We start from the raw sequence: 14596 nt of genomic DNA on the forward strand, positions 1-14596 counted from the left end.
TTCAGGATAAATGTATAAGTGGTACAGAGTAAGTTCTAAAATCCCTGATTTATAAACTAAGTATTCTGTGTAGTCATGAGGGAAAGACACTGCCATGTGCAGAAGATAGAGGAAAGGACTCACTCTAGAGACAGTACCTCATCTAGATGTGCAGAGATGACAAAGAGTAAGGAAATTAGAATGGGGACAGAGGCAGTCCAGGCTGTGGCAGGTACCTGAGCAACAGTGCAAGATGCGGCAGTGTCAGTGGCATTCATGAGGAGGTCAGTCTGAGACATAGGGAGAGAGGTAGTGAGACAGAAATCTGGATTTGTATTAGACATTCAGGTCAGATATAGGAGCCTCATCAGTTCTTAACCAGAGGGTGATTTTTGTGAATACTGTTTTAGGAACGTTAGGACAGAAACAACCTGAGAGGAATTTTGGAGTGAGGAGAGGTAGGAGGTTGGAGGGCCAGTTGACATATACAGAGCAGACAAAAGAGAAGGAAAAATAAAATGAACGTAAAAAAGAAGATGAGCAGGAGAGAAAATAAAACAACAACAAAAGATGTACAAAGAAACAAACGGGGTGAAGTAAAAGAATAGGTTAAGCAGGAGACATGAATAAAGTGGCAAAGGCAGGCAAAGGAAATGAGAAAGAAAGAAGGGTAAGGTAGGTAAAAACATTTAAATGTGTCAGGAACAATGGCCCGACCATGACAATGTCCTCCAGAAGACAAAGCATTGAGAAGGGAGGGCAGGAACCAACCTTGCTCTCAGTCTGCACAGGGCCTCTCCCCTAGATAGATGAAGTCATGGCTGATGTCACTGCCTCTGAGTCACACATCCCCAGAAGGAGAGGAGGAAAGGGCCTAGTCTGGTATTTGGTCCCACCCCTGTGGAGGAGAGGTACATTTGCTGCTTTCATCCTCAGGAGCACTGTCTAGTCTTAGATGACTGGGAGATGGAGAGCATCTGTCTGTCCCGGAAGGACGTGCAGCCACATACATGCTCAGAGCTCAGCCACCAGCCTCTCACATGTGGGTTCTTGAGGAGAGAGGGTCAGAAAAGGTGTGGCAAGTAGCATCCAGCTTTTCTCTGGCTGTGGCCATTGGGCAAATGAGCTCCATCCACAATGTCTCAAGAGGAAATTCCACAATAACCATTGCTGAGTATATAAAAAGGCTCACTGGGTTGCTTTCAAACACTCAGTACTCTCATCTTACTACAACTGCAGCCCTCTGGAGATCTTGCTTCCTCACTCTGACACCAATGTCCTTTGTAAACAACCTCATCCCAAGTGCTTATGACCTAACTCCAAGTGCCCCTCTGGCCCAGCAGCCTACTGACATGTCACTGCCACTTGACCTGTGAACACTAACTGGGTTATATTTCTAGAGTAATCCAAATTCCTATTCCACTTATGCGGCTGTGATTTTATCTCTCATCTCCCTTCTAGAAATTAGCAGTTTGAGGACAGCAACTCCAATCCATTTACTGTTATATTCCTAATAATAAACAAAGTAGCTGGAATAAATGTTTAATAAATATTTGCTGAATAAATGAACATCTTAAACAACTCTGGCAGAAACTTATTAGCACCACATTTTTAGGCTATTTCTAAAACACACACGTATTCCTACAGCCATCATCCTAAGAACGCTGGTTCACAAAGACAACAACCTGTAAGGTACAGATGGTAATGGTCGTGAAACTACTCTGGAAACTTTTGCTGGAGCATCTGAGGCTAGATTTAGTCTCCCTGACTCTCCCTCCCCTTGCTTTGTCCTGTGAGCTGTGGCAAGAGTACAGCTGGAGCTGGACTTGAGCAAGAACCACAGTTTGAGCCCTCAGTAGCTACAGGAAGTGAGCCTCTCTCAGCCTGTTCCCACCTGCTCCAACAGGAATCTCCCACGGAGTCCACGTTCAGCTGCTTAAGCTTTGTTTTGGCAACCCTTACCCAAAGCTGCCTACAGGTTGTTCTCCTGGTTTCCAAGACTGAGGAACAGAAAGTAGCCTCCATTTCAAATAAGTCATAGTTAAGTCTACGTGTATTTTCTTCAGTGACTTGTACAGCGCCGCTTTACAGAATGACTTGTTTCCATTTGTTTCAATCTGGCTAAGTGGTCCCCAGAGGTCCACACGGAAAGGCTTGGTTGCCAGCCTGTGGAACTATGGGGAGGCTGTGGACTCTTTAAGTGAGGCCTGGTGGGAGGATGTTAAGTAATCGGTACATGCCTCTGAAGGGAATATTAGGATCCCAGTCCCTTCTTCTTTCTTTCTTTGCTTCTCAACCACCATGAAGTAAGCAGTTTCCTCCACCATGGTTCCCCCTTAATATGCAAACTTGCCACTGGCTCAAAAGCAAGGGGGCCAACCAACCATGGAATAAAACCTCTAAAACCGTGAGGTAAAATAAATTTTTCCTCTTTTTGATGTTGACCTAGCAGGGTTTTTTTGTTTTTGTTTTTGTTTTTACAGTAATGGAAAGCTGAGTAATACACATTTTATTATTATTTCAGGTTAAGGAAAGTTCTTTTAAAATTGTTTTAGTTTGAAGTAAGAATAGTTTTCTTTAGGAATAATTTTGAAAATCTCTGAATTTAATTCAAATGCATGCCAATACCTTCCAAAGTGAAATAATATTCAGAGATGGCTGTTCTGGTCAACTAGCTTAAAGATATTTCCAAAATTCACCTCTGAACCTTCCTCATTAATGAATATATCTGACCTGAACCTAACCCAAAATTTCAGTATTATTCTTTGTACATTTTCATTATATAATGTTAAGCTTAATTGCAAAAAATAAAATACCTAAGCTACTAAAAATACTGCATGTATCCTTTCTTCCAACCTTTCTAAAGTGCTTCTCACTTAAAAAATGTGAATTCCTTTTCCCTTCACTATTGAACTACTTAACTGAATCAAGAGGTAAGTATATGAAAAATATACTTCCCTAGTTTTCTTTCCAAAAATCAACTTCTTTTTATCATTGTCATCATTTGAAAATAAACTGCTACCACTAGCACTTTACAATTTACTGAATACCTCTTGATATAAAATGTTGCCATTATCTCCATTTTATAAATGGGAAACTAAGGACAATAATACAGTGAACTGCTGAATCATGCAAGCAGTAGCTGAAGTCTGGAGAGAAACCTTGGCACTCAAGCACCAAATGCAAACTTCTACACCACTGTTCTGGTGCTGCTTCCCAGGACATGGGAGGTGTTCTATAAATATTTACACAGCGATTCACTCTCTTTGTCAGGTCCATGGCCTTCTCTCTGACCCCCAGCCACAGCCAGACCACATGGCCTCATGCCAAGACAACTACAAGAGTCTATTCTCTAATTTCTATCTCTGTCCCCATCTCTTTGAGGATCACATAATGCCAGGGCTGAAGAAGGCTTCAGGCTCACATGCACAGCTGTTCCCAAATGCTAGAACACAGGCTGGTGCTAGTCCACATTCAAAATTTTTCACTAATAGTAGTCAAGTAATAATAGTAAAAATAATGATAAAAATATAAGGTCCTTATTATTAATAAGATCATGAATAACTAATTGGGACAATGGAAGAACTTATTTCCTAATTGCTCGCTTTGCTTTACTTGGGTAAGCACCAATGCTTGGAACATGTAGCATTACTGGGACATAGTTCAGGCCCTGTAGCAAGGCCACATGGAAAACAGAGGCCAGGTGGGGCAGAGCCACTTATTCAGACAGCTCTACAATCCCTGTGAACATCCCTTCTGCATTTTTGAGACAGAAGACACTGACTGTTGAGATGGCAAAGCTCAGGAGCACACAGAAACAGCTTTTGCAGAGGTTCTCCCTGCAGGAAGCATTCAAAGACACACTGGCCTTACAGGAATCCCTGCAGCACTTCATCCTCTAACCAGTGGGCTGCCCCCAGCTCAGGGCACAGAGACAAGCTTGGAGTGAGGTCCTAGTTGCACAAGTACTTCTGCAGCTCCTGGGTTCAGAAGAAGTGAGAAGCTAGCTCAGCCATTTACTCCTTTCTAACCACACACATTTAAGTGGAGTATGAAGGAGAAGAGGAGGCTGGGATTTTAAGAGGGAACTAGAATGTGCTGGCTCCTAAACAAGAGCTTATAGCTTTGAATTAGTGGAGTGGAGATAAACTTAGATTGATCCAATCTCAAGTCTGATTCTCTAACATTGGGCATCTAAACTCTAGATACTTTGGTAACTTTTTATTCTAGAGTTCTTATTTAAATTTAGGTCAGGGGCTAGCTGCCCTTCTGCCCCTGCACCCATATAGGAAGGAAGAGATCATCCCCACCCACCAGGGTCAAACTACCAAATTCTATCTGGCTCTGCACCTTAGATCCCCATAATAGGGTGGCAGAGGTGATAGCTAAATAAATGACTTATCTCATTGAGGTTAAAACCACCTTCCAGAAGAGTTTCACTCCAGGACTGAAGTGTACCCTACCTCAGAGTCAGCCAGAGGAGACAGACTCAGAGGGTGAGGGTTAGATACAGTTACCCTGAGGAGGTCAGGCTTAGGCCAGGAAGATCACAGGGGCTGTATTCTGTGGTGGCCTGTATTACACTCACAGGTTTGGTGGGTATAACATTCAGCAGGGGCTGGATCTGAATATGATGGTATAGAGTCAAGTAATCTGTTTGAGTTCCCAAACCACTGTCTACATCCAGGGGAAATCAGTAGTCTGATTTAGTGTAGGTCAATATCTGGGTTGCCTAAGTAGCCATACTAAAATCACAGATATCCTTCCTTTGGTTAAGGGTGCCTCATGAATGGTCCTTAAGATAGTCAGTATCCAGTTAACATTCGATGCTATTTTTCTGTTGACTTCACTACTATAGCCAAGGTAACAGTTGTTTCTGTCAATTGGGTTTTTGTATGACAATATCTGGATTGTCTGGGAGTCATAAACAACAATGAAGCCCATACCCAAAGAACTGGGTAGTGGGCCAAATAAGCTCCAACATCCCTTCCCAAATAAACAGAGATAGCTGGGCCCTGGGACAGAAGCAAAGAGCAATAGTTAGCCATGCCCAGGGGATATTTCTGTAAAAAAGCTGCCACTATAATCAACCAGAAAACCCCAACACAGAAAATTAACAAACAAAAAAAGAGAAACATGAAGAAGACAAAGCACCAAGATAACTCCAAAAAATCCCAACACACAAAGCCAATTTAGGGGGGGAATGTCTGAAAAGATATCAGTGGAGGTAACAAAACAAATCAATAACGTGCTGGGCAAATTTGAAGATATAACTAAACAGATAATGATCCTAATGAAACAAATGATCAGTGAGTGAAGAGAAGACATTAATAAAAATCTAACAATTAAAGAAAGAGATGCAAAACATGAATGTCCAGCATAGAAAAGAGTGAGAGTCAATAAAAAGTTCCAAACAGAAATCCATACTAAAAATACAATTGAAAATATGGGCAGCAAAGACTGTGAATGTGAGGAAAGTGTGTCAAATCTAGAAGACAAGGATATGGTTAATGGTTAATTAATGAGAGATACCTTAAAATAATAAGAGCACATGAATATATCCAATAGCTGCTAGATGATTTGAGAAAGACTGGAGTAATTGGAATTAGTAAAAAAAAAAAATCAGAAGGTAGCACAAAGTACATAAAAAGCTTGTTTACAAAATAGCAGAAAATTTTCCACAGATGGAAAAAAAATTTAACATACAAATATACAAGCCCAAATAGCCATGACCAGAAAAATAGAAAAACATTCCACATCACATCATAATTAAAATACCAGAAATCCAACATAAGAACAGAATGTTAAAAGCCGTTAAAGAAAAACAGCAAATTACTTATAACAGCACACTTCTCAATACAATCCTTAAAAGTAAGGAGATCTTAGTATAAAGTGTTGTAAGCCTCAAAAGAGAACAACTTACAACCTAGATTGATATATCCTACAAAAGTAGCTTTCAAAATTGATTGACAAATGAGGTATTTCTTCAGTAAAAAGAGCACCTAAAGAAATTATGACCACCAAACTAATACTTCCAAAAAAAACTTTCAAAGATATCCTAGAAAGATACAATGAAGCTAATAATGCCAAATGATCCAGTAGAAGGAATGCACCAGGTAGGGCAACATATTAAGTAGTAGGAAAAGAAAGGAAAACTAACTGGAAAATAACACAATGACAGGAATAAGTTAATATCCATCAGTTGTAATTATCAATGTGAATGGTCTCAAGTCACCAACCAAAAGACACAGATGAACAGAATGGATCAAGAAACAAAATCTAATGGAATGTTGTAAATAAGGAACACATTTAACTCAAAAAGAAATTCATAGACTACAAATCAAAGGATAGAAAACAATATTCCATGCAACAGGACCCCCAAAACAAGCAAGAGTAGCTCTCCTAATTTCAGACAAAGTAGACAAAAAAGTAGTCAAAGCTGAGCAGAGGATGAAAAGAAGAACACTCCACACTGATTAATGGAACTATTCAACAAAAAGAGATAACAACTGTAAATGTATATGCACCAAACTATGAAGTATCCAACTGCATGACAAACACCAATGGACATAAAACAAAATATAAACATCAATACAATAAGAGTAGTAACTCAGTTCATAAACTTAATTCTTTCCACAATTCTGGTCACAAAACAAATTGGTCTTGAACTAAATCTAATTTCTCCATAAGGTTCAATGAAAATAAGGTTAATCCATTCTGAACCATATGTATTTTCAACCACAAAAATATGAAACAAAGTAAAGTATAGTAAAGTATAAAGAGCAGTAACACTAACCTTGCTTGAGGTGACTTCTGACATGGAGGACAGGAAGGTGGATGGGGAGGAGGTTATTGTTTGGAGGAAGATTCACCCTCCAAAAGGACCTTGAGGAGATCTCCCTCTGCGTTTCCTATCTTCTTTGTCTCGTAGCTGCAGGGTCAATTTTGATGAAAAATCTGCCTAATGTCACTTGCTTTTTCCAGTTCTGCATAACCCTCTCAAAATTAGAGACCACATTATCATTCATCAGATTCAACACTCTGTTCATTACAGTTATGTTGCAGTGGTGCTTCTCAAAGAAATCCTGGCACTTGTTCCATTTTTTACATAATGAATTTTATCACATCATTGTAACCTCCTCTGTGTCCTCCTCTTCCTCAATGGAATGCTCCTCAACAAGTGCCTTCTGTTGTTCACTCTGGAGTTCAGCAAGTTCTTCTGTCATCAGCTTCTCCTTATGATCCTCAACAAGCTCTCTATGTCTGTACCATCAACATCCAGACCCATACTCTTGTTCATGGACACAATCTCCTCCACTACCTGTGCATCAGACCCTTCAAAGTCACTTTCAGTGACACATTCTGCCACAGCTTCCCCCAGGCTGAGTTTAAGGTCCAATATGTAACATCTTCCCAGGCTGTCAATGCAGCTGATGCAGTAGAAGACATTGAAATGTTTCTTCCAGGACTCTTTCAGAGGTAAGGACATCTCTTCAGTGACATTAAAACACCTGGTGAAGGGCACCTCTGTGTACACCCTCTTGAAGTTGCAGATCATCTGCTGGTCCATGGGCCACAGAAGAGGTGCCATGTTGTGGGGAGGAATTTGATCTTTATGAAGTCATACTCAGCAACCATATAATCCACTGAGGCTGGTGGGTGTGCCAGGACATTGTTCATCAGAAGAAGGTACCTTTTAGGCAGTTGGTTGTCAGAAAGATATTTCTTAACAGTGGGTGTGAATATCTCCTACAGCCTTCCATGAACAATTGCCTTGTAACCCAAGCTTTCAAATTGGCCCTCCACATGACAGGCAGTCTGGCTTTATTCGTGTTCTATTCTTTGAATGCCCAAGGGCTCTGAGAATAGTACACCAATAATGACTTAATCTTCAGATCAGTGCTTGAGTTTGTACACAGCACAAGGGTCAATCTGCCCTTCATGGGCTTGTGCCTCAGCAGTCTCTTTTCGTCCTGCATGATATAGGTTCTGTTCAGCACCTTCTTCCAGAAGAGCCCTATTTCATCACAGTTGACCACTTATTGAGTGACATATCCTTCTGCCTTCATGAATTCCATGAATTCTTTCTTGTAGGCTGCTGCAGTGGCCTTGTCAGAACTGGAAACCTCACCGTGTCTTATCACACTGTAGATGCCACTTCTCTTGCAGAATTTATCAAACCACGCTCTACTTGCTTTAAATTCATTATTTCTTGTACTTTTAGAGGGGTTTTCTTGCAGTAAATCACTGTACAATTTCCTGGATTTTTCACAGATCATAGATTCATTAACACTATCACCTGCCAGCTGTTGCACTTTCAACCACACTACCAAAAGTTTTTCCACCTCTCCCAGCACTTGTATCCTCTGCTTGGTTAACATCGTTGGCCTTTTTGCCACATCAGCTCATTCAAGGGCATCTTTATTCTTCAAAATAGTCAAGGTCGACTTTGCCATCTTGTATTCCGAGGCCAATCAGTCACACGAATACCATGCTCATACTTTTCTACCATTTCTTTCTTCAGTTCAATGGTTATTCTCTTTGAAACCTTCTTCTTATCATTCTTGCTCTGCATTTTCTTGTTAGCTTCATTGTTGCTCTGCACATTCTTATCACCTTCATTACTGCTCTGCACTTTCTTTGGAGCCATGGTGGATCAAATAATACTATATAGTACTGTATGTGCTAAAAAGCACACAAAAAGCTTCACAGCAAGTGTGCGCAAGCCTGCCTGTGAACACAGTCTCAACTAAAGGAAGCCACAACCACTTTTAAGAGGAGGGAAGATGGCCACATTCATGTTAGTAAGGAAGATGGCTGTGATGGTGTTTGTCACCAGATGCAGAGTTCATGAATGGAAGCAAAACTATGTCAAACACTTCTGTTTGTAAACAAAATTGTTTGCAAACAGAAGTGTTTGTGAACCAAAGTATGACTGTGTAGTGGAGCTTTTCAATACCCCACTATTACAAATAGATCAATTAAAAGAAAAATCAACAAAGACATATCAGAGTTGAACCAAACTTCTGAACAAAAGAATTTAATAAATACATACAGAGTGTTCCATCCAACAACAAAAGAATACAAATTCTTTTCAGCAGCACATTTAATTTTCTCCAAAATGGACCACATACTAGTTAATAATGCATGTACATGTAAAAGAATCAAGATTTTACCATGTATATTATCAGATCACAGTGCAATTAATATAGAAATAAGAGTCAAAAGAAACCACAAAAACTCGGCTAACATATGGAAATTAAATAACATACCCTTGAATAATCAATGGATCACAGAAGAAATTAAGGAAGAAATAAGACAGTTCCTGGAATTAAATGATAACACCAGAACTTATGGGACACAATGAAAGTAGTTCTATAAAGCAAATTTAAAGCTACGAATGGCCACATCAGAAAAAGAATGAGGTCAAATAAATAATCTAATGATGCACCTCTAGGTCTTAGAAAAATAAGAACAATCCAAATCCAGAGCTGGTACAGGAAGAAAATTATAAAAATCAGAGCAGAAATCAATGAAATGGTGACGAAAAATACAACACAAAAGAACTGATGAATTGAGTTGGTACTTTGAAAGAATAAATAAAATAGACAAACATTCAGCCAATCTTACCCCACAAAAGGGAAAACAACCACAAACTAATGCAATTAGAAATGAAAAAGATGAAATCACAACAGACACTGGCAAAATCCAGAAGATTACTAGCAACTACTTCAGAAACATATATGCCAAACAATTGAAGAACTCAGAAGAAATGGAAAAATTGCTAGACACATAAGAATTACCAAAACTGAACCAAGAAGATTTAAGAATCTTGAATAATGCAATAACAGCAATGAAATTGAAGCAGTAATTTAAAAAAAAACTACAAAGAAAAACACAGGACCTGATGGATTCACTGCCAAATTCTACAAGAACTTCAAGGAAGATCTAATGGCAATACTCTTCAAAGTATTTAATGAAATTATGAGGGAATGAGTACTCCTGAAATTATTTTTGGAAAACTAACATTACCCTGATCCCAAAAACCAGACAAGGATTCAACCACAAAAGAGAACTATAGACCAATCTCCCTAATGAACACACAGGCAAAAATCCTCAACAAGAGAATGGTAAATGGAATGCAACAAATCATAAAAAAGATCATATACCATGACCAAGTAGGCTTCATTAGGGAGACGCAAGATGGTTCAACATAAGAAAATCAATATATGTAATTCATCCCATAAGCAGAAAGACAAAAATCACAAGATCATATCAATAGATGCAGAAAAAGGTCTTTGAAAAAACCCCAACATCCATTCATAATAAAAACCCTGAAGGAAATATAAAAAGCCATTAATGACCACCCTACTGCCAACACTACGTTAAATAGGGAAAAATTGAAAGTTTTCCCTCTAAAATCAGGAATAAGATAATGATAGCCACTGCCACCACTCCTGTGCAAAACATTAGCCAAAGCAATCAGGCAAGAGAAAGAAATAAAAGAGATGTCCATAAGGAAGGACAAAGTCAAAGTGTTATTATTTGCAGATGATATGATTTCATACTTACAAATAACAAAAAATTCCACCAAAACCTCCTAGAATTAGTAACCAAATTCAACAATGTAGTAGTATACATACATAAATTAGAAGTGTTCTTATACACTAACAATGAATTTACTGAGAGAGAAATCATGAAAACAATATCATTCACAACAGCACCAAGAAAAACTAAATACTTGGAAATTAACCTAACCAAGAGAGTTAAAGACCGCTACAGTGAAAATTGGATCACTCTTAAAAAAGGAAATCAAGAAGGACATTAGAAATTGGAAAAATATCTCCTGTTCCTGAATAGGCAGAACGTATATAATCAAAGTGACTATACTTCCAAAACTGATACAGATTCAACATAATCTAAATCAAAATACCAACAGCATTTCTCATAGATCTAGACAAAGCAATCACAAAATTCATATGGAACCCAGATCAAGAATAGCTAAAATAATCCTCAGTAACAAAAGCAAAGCAGAAGGCATCACAATCCCAGATTTGAAATTATACTACAAAGCTACTATGATTAAAACAGCATGCTACTGGCTTCAAAACAGGCATTGTGGATCAATGGAACAAAATAGAAGAAGCAGAAACAACCCCACATTTAGCTATTTGTTCTTTGACAGAGGGGCTGAAAACATAACCTGGGAGAAGATAGCCTGTGTAATAAATGTTGCTGAGAAAACTAGATCTCACCATGTACTAAACTGAGGTCAAAATAGATCAAAGAACTAAATGTTAAAACAGAAACACTTAATCTGATGAAAGATAAAACTCTTGCAGACATGGGTACAAGCAAGGACTTTCTAAGCAGAACACTAGTTGCAGAACACTAGTTGCATACGAAATAGTACCAAGAATCAAAGAATGGAATCATATCAAATTAAGAAGCTTCTCCTCAACAGAGGAAACAACTGACAGTAAAGATACAATGTACAGAATGTGAAAAATATTTTGCCAGCTATTCCTCAGACAGAGGACTAACATCAAAAATATATAAAGAACTCAAAAAAATTAGAACCTCCCCAAATAAAAGATCCAGTAGAAAACTGGACCCCAAAATAGACACTTCTCAAAAGAGGAAGTACAAGTTTCCAACAGATGCATGAAAAAGTGTTCAACAACACTGGCCATTAGAGAAATGCAAATTAAAACAACACTGAGATACCATCTTACTCCAGAAAGAATGGCTATCATCAAGAAATCAAATAACAAATTCTAGTGAAGATTTGAGGGAAAACAAACTCCTCTACATTGTTGGTGTGAATGTAAACTGGTATAACCACTATGAAAATCATTGTGGAGTTTCCTCAAAAAATTAAGATAGAAATTCCATTTGACCCAGCTATTCTCCTTCTAGGTTTCTTCCCAAAAGAGTTAAAGACATCATATTACAGGGATACATGCATATCCATGCACACCCATGTTTATACCAGCACAATTGATAATAACTAAATCTTGTAAATGGCCTGTATATCCATCAACAGATGAATGGATAAAGAAAATGTGGTATTTATACACCATGGAGTACTGCTCTGCCATAAAGAAAGATAAATTTGAGGCATTCTTGGATAAATGGGTACAACTTGAGACTATTATATTAAGTGAAATTAATCAGACATATAAGGTTAAATATTGTATGGTTTCTCTTACATTAGAAACTGAAAGATAGATGATAGATAGATAGATAGATGATAGATGGATAGATGAATAGAAAGTAGGGACCTCTTTTTTCAAGTGGATGAGGGAATAAGAGATGGAGGGAGGGTTTGGGAGGAGAAGGAAAGAAGACTGAAAAAATTAAAAGAATTGAAGGGAGAAAAAAATCATGAAGATAGAGCTTTTGCAAATGGGAAAGGGACTAAGAGTTGGAAGGATCAGTGGGAGAGAGGAGGGGTAGGAGATAAAAAAGAGAGAAAAAAAGAATTAATATGCATATTTTACATGTACAAACTCCCCACAATAACTGTAGTCTTTATGTACTACAACCATGTACTAAAAAAAATAAAATGAATTAAAAGAAGAAAGAAAAAATATAGCTCAGACAGATGTGCTATCTGGGATTTGAAATTTAAACAATGAGAACAGGCTCTCTCTACTTCGGTGTCTCATCTGTGGAGTACACAGTTGTACCTTGGCTGATAAAGGCTAGAGTTTGACCAGTTAGCTTTTTAAAATCCATTTCTTATAGTCAGAAAACTGGGCTTGGGGTAGAGTGTACACTTAACACTAGCAAGGGTCCTTGGTTGGAGCTCCAGCACCACACAAAAACAAAAACAAACCTAAAAAATCAAACAAAAATTACCTCAGAAATTATTTGGAGGAACCCCAGGGTTGTATTCCAACATAGCAGAGGTAACAGAGTCACAAGTAGTAATCTATTTCATTCTCTTCACCCTCAGCTTCTTCATTTGCAAAGAAAGTGATAACAACTTCCTTGCTGGATTTGCAAAGGAATTAAACGAGGTAGCTGTTTTAGCTTTCCGTCACTCACTGTGAGAAAAATACTTGACTTAAATCAACTTAAAGGAGAAAAAGTTTACTTTGGCTCATGGTTTCAGTTTTCAGTCCATGGCTGGCTGGCTCCATTGCTATGGGCCCAAGGTGAAGCAGAACATTCTGGAAGAAGGGCATAGAAGAAGAAGTTGCTCACCTCATTGTGCCAGCCAGGAAACAGAGAGGAAGAAAACGAGTCAGAGAGGAAGGGGCTGAGAACAAGATATATCCTTCAAAGTCACCCCAGATAAACTACTTCCCCTACCTCATATAGCCCATTCAACTAAGAATTCATCAATTGTTAACTCACCAATGAGGTCAGCACCTCCATGATCCAATCACCTCTAGATCCCACTTCCAAGCACTACTGCACTGAGGATCAAGCCCGCAATATATGAATGTTGGGGCGACATTTCACATTTAAACCATGACAGACTTAAAAACACATAGTAGATAATGAATAAAGCCTAGTACAGGTATTGATCATGTCTGAAGACAGCCATAAAACAGGGTCAACATCTTAACTAGAATTTTTTGAGAGCTTTTAGGATTTCAAATTGCCTTCACAAGTTTCATGATGTTCCAACTTCAGATGGATCAATGGGGGCACAGAGGTGCAGGCAGATGGACTTATAAATGGTAAAACAGGACAATAAAATATAATGGTTCTGAGTGTTTGATGCCAAATGGCTTCAACTTTTCTGTATGTGTGCAATTTCTATAAAATCTTGGGGGAAGGGGGTTTTAAGTTTCTTGCTTTCAGTCCTAGGGGTGGGAGCTCCCTGAGAAAACAGCAAATGTGGCCCTTCCTGGCCTCTCTATCACAGACACAGTGCTTTATATGTAGTAGTTACTAGAAAAAAACAAAGTTTGTTTTGCTGAATAAGTGAGTATATCCTTACACAGCAGAAGAGTTATTCTCATTGTGAAGGTAAGAAGGGGAAAAATAAAGTGAAAACCATCCTGTGTGTTCAGAGAAATGAGATTTACTTCTCCAGAAGAATCCTGTTTTCCATCTCTTTGGACTCCTGGCCTGCTGCTTTCCCTATTAACCCTGGGCCTCTTGGTTCCCAAGGTAACAGTCATCCTGCGGAGTTACTATATCACACACGACCATGAAATGGAACATCCTTTTTAGTGTCTTTTCTGAAGGCAATATTTTCCTCCAACTGTGAGAGTTTTGTCCGCTTTTTAACAAATCTAATGCCGTGTGGGCATCAAGCCAGCCAACTTAGCGATCTTTTTCTCACCTCTCTGGTTACACTGAAAACTCAAAGTAGCTGACATCCCTGCACAGCAGATAGGAAGACTGGCAGCAAGCTAGCTGAGCCTAGGTCTCTATCTCAGTACTGCAGCCCTATGCCCGCAAGTCTGTCTTCTGGCTGACCAGGAGACCTAAGTTCATTTAGCAACATTCACGGAGTGGTTGTGACTGCTGACACTGTGCTTGGCTCTGGGGGTAAAACAGCAAGTTAGGAATATACAGATTTGGTCCCTGCACTTATGAAGCTAAGAATACAATGACTGAGTGAAGAAGAAACATGTCATAGAAAAACAAAGCA

The 14596-nt window shown here is 38.8% G+C and overlaps 1 protein-coding gene across 15 annotated transcripts in view; it reads right to left on the minus strand.

Annotated features, from left to right (window-relative positions):
* Positions 1-14596, minus strand: part of Fggy (FGGY carbohydrate kinase domain containing) — a 479381-nt gene that overhangs the window by 392800 nt on the left and 71985 nt on the right. The window contains exon 1 of one of the 15 annotated variants that reach the window (XM_021248223.2): positions 12844-13388. The exons of the other annotated variants lie outside the window; for them this stretch is intronic. The gene's annotated coding sequence lies outside the window, so the exon portion shown is untranslated. Of the gene's footprint in view, positions 1-12843; positions 13389-14596 lie in introns of those variants that run through there. 15 annotated transcript variants of the gene reach the window in all.

The sequence above is a fragment of the Heterocephalus glaber genome, unplaced genomic scaffold, assembly GCF_053883595.1.
Source record: "Heterocephalus glaber isolate CG9 unplaced genomic scaffold, H.glaber_assembly_v1.0 deba00001447, whole genome shotgun sequence".
NCBI classification, from domain to species: domain Eukaryota; kingdom Metazoa; phylum Chordata; class Mammalia; order Rodentia; family Bathyergidae; genus Heterocephalus; species Heterocephalus glaber.